Here is a 6,399-nt window from a genome sequence, read left to right as displayed (position 1 = left end):
CTTCATGTGCACATATAACCCTACATTTCCTCAATTTATGTTTAAACTGCCCAATAAGTATTCTAAATTTCAGATTTCCTTTATTTTTTTGTTTTTGAAGACCCATCAAAACCCAAAATATTCACCAACTTATTAAATGCCAGATTTAAATATAAAAATATAAATTTTTAGAAATGCATTTTAGCTTAAAATAATCCTTTAATATGCTAAAATTTAAAATGAATGTTTTTCAGTTTTTATAGGCAGTCTCAGTGTAAATGGAGGCAAATAAAAACCTGTTAGGAGGAACTCTCTATATTCTATTTTTGTAGCAGTATCATGGCCATTAAGTACAGGTGTTCTTAAATTGGACTCCTGGCTCTGACACCTTGTGACACTGAGGAAGTTATTTAATCTGTGCCTCAGTTTATTCATCTTTAAAATGGAAATAATAATAGTACTTACCTCATGGAGTTGTTTTGAAGATTCAATCAGATAATGCATGAAAATACTTAAAATAATGCTGAGTCAAAGAACAAACTTAGTAAGTATTAGCTATTATTTCATTTTCTATCTTTCTAGTCTTTGGTTTTGGAAGATCATTAAAATACATTTAGGCAGTCTGAATTAGGACACAGTCTAGCTTCCTTTCCTTCTAGGTCTTACACCATCAAAAAACATGCAGATTTTAGTTACTTTAAAAAAAGAAAATGAAATAATAGAGATTATATTTCAGAATAAATATACACTGGCTTAGAGATGACTTTTTATTTCCATTTTTATTAAGTAAACAACACAGATGAAAACTTTCTGTTTACTTCCTGTAAATATCAAAATAAGTATGTCCTAATACTATATTGGTAGTTACGTCCAGTTAATAATTTTAATTAAATGTTATTATTTTTATGTAACAAATCTATCTGCCACTGATTTTAGGAAAATCTATTTCCTAAATTAAGTATTCTTACATATTTGGGTTTCTTTTCTTTTCTGCATCTTTCAAGTTTAAAATATACAAGCAAAGATTAATGATATTATTCACTAATCATCAAGTAATATTTGAGTAAGGTTACTGATGATAATATTGTAAGGAAGACAAACATAGTTTTGAAATTGTGTTTCTAAGAGAAAGCTTCAGGAAAGATCCATAAACACACTAAAAAATGTACATGGTGTATTAATTCTCAATTAATTCTGAGGGGGCATTTAAATACCACCTTAATATGAAAATGACTATTATATGTGTGAGAATGTATGCAATCTTTCATACTTTTCTCACATTCTGGATATAACTGAAATTAAGAGAGCATAAATAAGTTGCCCACAGTCTGAGAGTATGTAAGTAGTGTAACTGGGATCCAATCTCACATCTCCCTGACACCAATTTCGTCCCTCTCAACACCATTACTGCCTCACAACAGCTCATATAATACATGTCATTATAAGCCAGCAGCAGAATTTGCTTTATTTGGCTATGGCAGTTGGTATACTTTCTATTCTCTTTTGAGAAAAAAATTATTTCACTGTATTTCTCCTTTACCATCTAGCCTGCCAGAGCTCAAATGCTCAACTATCGTGGTGTCCTTATCAATCGCACTAAGATACTTTTTCAGTTGCCCTAGAAAGTATACCAAGACAACTTAATTGAGACTGTGGTACAAGTGACCAAATTAGAATCTTGATTTCTGAAACCAACTGCAATATTCACTCCAATGAAACTAAGTAGATACCAATTCTGCCCCTTAAATATCAAAGTATGTTAAAATTGAGTAATTTTTTACTCATTGAAATGCTAACATTTAATATTCATAAGTATCAACAGTAGTCATAAAATGTTGATATTCTATATAACACAAACTTTTAAAACATTGATTTTTCTCTAACACAGTAATTGTAAAAGTCTGTTACTAGTTGGCAAAGTTTTTCTGCAAAGAGCCCAAGAGTAAGCATTTTCAGCTTTGCATGTCTGTCAACTCTATTGTAGCCTGAAAGCAACCAAAATTTATCAACCAATGAGCATGGCTGTGTTCCAATAAAACTTTATTTATAAAAACAGACATAGGGCAAGACTGGACCTCAGGCCCTAATTTGCCAGTCCCTAGTATCCTACTAGGCACTACTATTAGTCCACTAATACTTTGCTGACAGTCTAAATGCCTTGACATAAACATCACAAATGAAAATACATAAGGCTTATTCATGTTAAGCAAAGAAATCTACTTTTTCCGTTTTTTTTTTTTTCAGCTATTACCTCTGAAGAAGTTTCATGCAGGATGTGTACATACAATATAGCCCAAATGAAGGATTTGTTTTTCTTAAGAAGGCCATTTTGGAAACCATATGTCACAGTGTTGTGTTCATTCCTAACATAAAGAACTCTGGCATTCAAGAAAGATGTATTCACCAAAGCCTATTAAAGACTAGTTATTTCACTCAAATATGCATGCATAATAATGATAACAGCAGCAACTTCCCTTTAGATATGCACTGAATGTTCACTACATGATTAAGAATGCTTAATGTTGCAGCTGCTTTAAATGTACTATCTCAAATTCTGATAAGGTAGTCCACTTGAGGTAGACTATTTCACTCTTTCTTTAAATGAGGAAATTAAACCTCAGTACCATAACCAATGCCACATAGCAAGTAAGTGCCAGAGTTCAATTCCACATCTTGATTACAAATTGCTGCCTTCTATCTACATTGTGTCCAATCCTCTTTGCTTCCTGAGGACTGGGGAAGGGGACTCTGGGTCCAGACCAGGCCAGGAACAGTGAATATTTCTCAGAAGCCAGAGCAGAATGGATCTAAGGGAGACAGTCAAGGAAAGCAGTTACCCATTCTAAGATATGAGGGGGTAAGTAAGCAGAATGAAGCTCATGTACTTGTAATCAGGGTCTTTATTAATTTTAGAAGAATTAAATGGAAAAGTAAATCCACTAAATACTTTAAAAAAATTATTTTTAAATGACATGCTGACTCACAACAGAATTTCTCATTCTCACTTAACTCTAAGCAGCCATTATAAATTCTAAGGTTGTCTGTAGGCCATAATAGTTGACCACTAGTTGGTCAAAAGTCTTACTTCTCTACTTCTATAGATCAGTCTTCTGCAGTTGACTACAAGCCTATTAACACCGTTTATTAATTACTTCACGCCTGACAGGTCTCATAAGAAGCATGGTGGTGGAGGAAACACTCATAGGTAGTTTAATGTTGCAGCCACGTTCTGCTAGAATGTACTTCTACCCTATTTCCCATTTCCAAAGCCTATACTACCCTTCAATTTCCAGCAGAAATACTACATTCCTCAGGAAGCTGTCTCTAAGCATCAACAACAAATGCATTTTTCCACCTTCTACACGGTTTTATTATTTCTTACAAGAAGTAATTATAACCACTTGTGTAGCTGCTCTATATGGCTGCTAAAAAAAAAATGAGTTTTTGGAGAGCTTTCTAAGTAAATGGACCATGTTGATAATCTCTTTTTTATACCTCTCAGAGCGCCTAATATAGTGTTAGCCATACAGTATACCTTGAATAAGTGAAGCTAGTATACCCTTTGGTATGTAGTAAGTCAACTCTAATGGAAAATTAAACTTCAGAGTGATGAAAATGAACACCCAGCTCACCAGCAACCTCCCCAAATGCTCTCATGTGTACATATACAAACACACTATTTAGCATTGCTATAGCACTCTGCTCCTGTCATCACACAAACTTCTTTTGAGTTTGAGACATATGAAACAGGCCACAAGGTAAATTTATCTAAGCAAAGGTATCCAACAATGCCTGGCAAAAAGAAAAATAGAACAAATTATCACCTTGGTTCTGATTCATGCTTTCCTGGTGTGCAGTTCCACACACAACTTTGCCAAAGGCTGTGAGTACTTATTTGCATTCATGATTTTTCCCTTACTGTTCTTCAGTGTTCAAAATTGTTAAATGGCTAAGATAATCGGCACTGATACATACTCATTGAACTCTTTACGAGGAAAAAGACAATGTGATAAATATAAGCAAATAGCCCTGTGTTTTTATTAAGTGTTACCATGCCCATGTTCTTCACTACATCAAATGCTGCAGATCATCAAAATATATGGACAGTGCCTTCAAGAAGTATACTAAACTGTAAGAAATTCAGAGTGGAAACCCTCTCTTACTCATGTTTATGTCCCTAATTACTAGCACAGAGTCTTGAACATAATGGGGACCCAATGAATACTGTTTAGATGAAATGGGAAAATCTATTAGATATAATACTCTGAAAGTTTATCTTCCTTAGTAATTATGGTTAACCTAAATGATTACAAGGTACCACGCACTATCCAGAGTGGTTTATATAGGTCATCTCACAATATTTTCTCATATTTTGATACCCACAACAACAGGCAAGGAAAGTAAAACACTGAGCAAGTAATTTTCCCATAATAATGAATAATGAATGTCAAATGAGGCAGCATCAATTCAGAGACCATCTTTTAAATCACTATACCTTCCTACCCTCCCTTAAACACCTTAATAGACAGACACAAAGAATTTTCCTTAATAAATAAAGTATATTATTGAATATACAAATAGGGAGATAATAGCATCAAATGACTATGCCGTAAACACAATCTTTAGAAATATGACTAAATTTTTTACAACAGGTATGGATTAATAATTTAATCTTAACCCTGATCTACTATTTTGCACTCATGTAAACCATTTATGGATTATAATAACCACATACATCCTATCTTTTCAAATTTTAATTTGTATGCCATCTATGTTTTTATTACACTGCATTAGTTATGCATAAACACTCTTCATTTAAATATATTAATACTCTCTTTTTCTACTTACTGGACAAACATATGCATTTAAATGCCTGAAAACTTTGTATGCATTCCAATTACAGTAAATACATGAAGCTAGTACATATATGTGTGTGTATACGGGCATATATATATATACATATTTCGATATTCTGTAATTAGTATCCAATACCTCTAGAAACCTAGAATTGGGTTTCTAAGCAACCAAAACTGAATTCCATCAAAAACTAGTGATAAGCAAGGGAGCTCTACAAAAACATACATATATCAATGCCACATAGAGACTAGGTGAAAATGCCAATCACAGTCCTGGAATATGACTGGATAATAATAAAGAAAATAACATGCTGTGCATTTATTAAGTGACAAATTAGAAACTACGGTCAGGTAAAAAATGATCTGCTTCTGTCTTATCTTAAAAAATAAATCCTTCTATCCCCACATTAAAATACTTTTTTTTTCCATTTGAAGGTTTTAAATAAAAATCCCATGCAGTTTGCTTTTACTTTGCCTTTATTCTTCAAATAAAATTCCAAGTATACTAAATATTTGATATAGATATTTTTTGTGCATTGGTAAGTTTACTTTTTCATTTTTTTATTATGTTATGTTAGTCCCCATACAGTAGTACATCATTAGTTTTTGATGTAGTGCTCCATGATTCATTGTTTGCCTATAACACCCAGATATAATAATTGTTTTTTACACAACTGGAAACAAAACAAAATCCAAGGAGTTCCAGAAACTTCTACCTTATGACTGACATCATAATAAAAACTACTTTAAATTACATGCATTTCTAACTGTCATCTGAACATATAATACACTAAGAGCTAGAAAACAAAGTACATTGTAAAGTCATTTAAACTCCAACTGCATTGCCAACGGACATAAAGGTATACTCATAAAAATGGTGCAAGGAAGGCAAGCATAACAAGATTTCCTTAGATACTTTCAAAGACAATGCAAAGATGACACGTCAAAAGATAACTTCCAAATCATTATCCTAATGTCCCGATACTTGAGACACCAAATACCAGGTTTAAGAAAGTGTCAAATCGATGCAGGATCTAGTTACAATGTAGCTGTAAAGTGCTGCCTTGTCTTTGCCCCCTGCTCAAACTAAAGCTGTTACCTTTCTAGCCCTGTCCGCCATGGTGCTTAGCAGCCAGGGATGCATGGTCTCAGACATGTTTACCAAGTAAAACACTGACTTGAGGGGCACCTGGGTGGCTCAGTCATTAAGCGTCTGCCTTCGGCTCAGGTCATGATCCCAGGGTCCTGGGATCGAGCCCCACATCGGGCTCCCTGCTCAGCGGGGAGTCTACTTCTCCCTCTCCCACTCCCCCTGCTTGTATTCCCTCTCTCGCTGTGTCTCCCTCTGTCAAATAAATAAATAAAATCTTTAAAAAAAAAAAAAAAAAAAGAAAGTGTCAAATCATTACAGAGAACTTATCCAATCTTAGCTTCTCCAAGGAATCTGTGATTTTTTTGCCTTGTCCATGATTATTTAAAAATAATATTATGATCTTCTACAATAAGAAAAATAAAAACTGATTTATCTATGATTATTAATAAAATTTTGAGCTTCTGCTGTCAT

The 6,399-nt window shown here is 33.5% G+C and overlaps 1 non-coding gene across 1 annotated transcript; it reads left to right on the top strand.

Moving 5' to 3' along the window:
* Window positions 1–5,860: 5,860 nt before the first annotated feature.
* LOC135362046 (small nucleolar RNA SNORA63) lies at window positions 5,861–5,991 on the top strand. Its single transcript, XR_010406335.1, has one exon. It is a non-coding gene; the product is annotated as a small nucleolar RNA SNORA63 (small nucleolar RNA).
* The last annotated feature ends 408 nt before the right edge of the window (window positions 5,992–6,399 follow it).

The sequence above is a fragment of the Mirounga angustirostris genome, unplaced genomic scaffold (genome assembly GCF_029215605.1).
Source record: "Mirounga angustirostris isolate CCGP_5_RB_7025 unplaced genomic scaffold, mMirAng1.0.hap1 SCAF_11, whole genome shotgun sequence".
Lineage (NCBI taxonomy): Eukaryota > Metazoa > Chordata > Mammalia > Carnivora > Phocidae > Mirounga > Mirounga angustirostris.
Note: the sequence above shows the minus strand (reverse complement) of the source record. Positions and strands in the feature narration are given on the sequence as shown.